The following is a 2,191-nucleotide window of genomic DNA, read 5'->3' on the forward strand; positions in this document are numbered from 1 at the left end:
CACCAGCCAGGTATAGGCACCTGAGAGTGACCCTATGTCAACCTTTCTCAGTCCCTGAAAAACAGTTAATGTGAAGGGTGGCTGGGTTTTCCAGCTCACTATTTTTTAAATTCACTCTTCTGGCTAAAATGACAGATCAGGAACATCAATTTTTTTCAGGGGCATGAGCAAGTGGAATAGGTGTCAGGGCCTGTGATTAGGCATGCCCAGCTGGGCCAACCACCTGAGTAGTCACACCTGCCTCTGATCCCTGGATAATGCAACTGCCCCAGTTGTCTGAAACTGTGTAGGGCACATTAGCTTAAATTTAAGCTACATTAGGGCCCATGTCTACATGTATGTGTCCTTAATGCATTTTTAAAATGGTGATTTTGGGCTAATCACACCTAAATTTGATACCTGCAAATAGAGGTATCAAATTTAGGCGCGATTAGTTAAGGTGCATTCATGCATGTGTAGACACGTTAAAACATATTAATGCTGTGTGTGTGGACTGACTTGGGACTAATTTTAGTCAGTCCCAACTCAGTCCACACACCGTATTAGTCCCAAGTCAGTCCACACACCGTTAATGTGCTTTAACACCTGTGTATGTAGACACCTGCCTAAATCCACTTAATGTGCATTAAATTAATGCATATTAAATTTAGGTGCACTTAAATGCACATGTAGATACACCCAAGGAGAAGCCCCAAGGAGAAGCATGTTCCGAGAGGCTTCCCTCTAGAAATTATGGGCCCTTACTAATTTAAGATAAGAAATCAATAAGCTACCCAAAGAGGAGGTAGAATTTCTCCTGTTTCATTTAAAGTAGGATAATAGTGAACCTTGCAAAAGATGTGGCAAAGTGATGTCTTATAGACTTAAACAAAAAGCTAATCAAAATAAAATTGCTCCTATTTTGAATAGGAATAATAAAATACACACAACACAATTTGCAATCAATGAGCAATTTAAACAGTTCTATTCTAAGTTGTATTCAACTAATTCAATGACTGATGCAGATGCTTTCAAAGTTTTCTTTAAAAAAAAATGGACTTTACCACAGTTTTCTTACTCAGAGAAAGAAGCCTTTCGTGCTCCATTGAAATGAGAAGAACCGATTGCAACAATCAAATAAATGAATATTGGTAAAGTACCAGGCACAGATGGATTTGCCATTACATTTTATTTAAAAGTTTGAGTGGCTCATTTGCAAATTACTGGTTATGTACACTGAAACTTGGAATAATAATATACTCCTTCACACATTAAGGGTATTTGCCATGTAAGCCAAACCAGCACGGGCTCCTGCTTGTAGAGGAATTATGGATCTCTCTCCTCTATGAATTATGATGCAAAAAAGTCTCAATACAATCCAACACTACATCTTCAAGTCAATCAGAAAGGGTATATTCATCTTAGACAGTTTAACTGACAGATAGATCTGACAGTTTGTGCACACTGAATGAAAACATTACAGCCTTTAGGGAGTTAAAGGAGCTACTTAATGATATATTTTGGGGTCTGGCAGGGGCCTTTGACTCAGCTGAATCTTTAATAGCTGGCATTGAACAGAAGGCAACAGGTGTGCTGATTACGGGCAAAGCAATTACCCCATGAAACACCGACCAGCACTTACCTTGAAGATTTCACTGCTGGGGATCCTCTCTTGAGTCCAGGGGTGATCCAGTGGGCAGCTCCAATCCAGGCCACTATAAAAGAAAGATAAAAAAAAGAAATAAAATACCTAAAATCACGTAGCGGGTTGGGAGTAACCATTCTGTGGATACCAATTAACATCCCATCAATCTCTTTCCTCCTCTCATAAGATCTAAGTCATGGCAGGTGAGAACCAGAGCAACAGGCGATATCCCGCTAACCCAATTACAAACATGTTAGGAGAAAAATCTCTAGACTTATGAGAAACAGAGTATTTTCCACATAAAATATGTGCAATATGTCTGTGTATATTCTGATTTGTAAATATTGGACATAGTTACAAGATATATTAGGGTGTATGGTCTATATAATGTATACATGCATATGTGCTCTCGCACTGTCTCTCTCAAAAAAATGGAAATTCTGGGCAATAAATAAGTTTAATCAAAGGGACAACTTATAAGTTGCATCTTTAAGTTGCAGTTAAAACATATGAAACTGAAAGTCTCATAGTTTCATAGTTTCATAGTTTCATAGATTTAGGATCGGA

The sequence above is a fragment of the Gavialis gangeticus genome, unplaced genomic scaffold (assembly GCF_001723915.1).
Source record: "Gavialis gangeticus isolate Ggan-Ray unplaced genomic scaffold, GavGan_comp1, whole genome shotgun sequence".
Lineage (NCBI taxonomy): Eukaryota > Metazoa > Chordata > Crocodylia > Gavialidae > Gavialis > Gavialis gangeticus.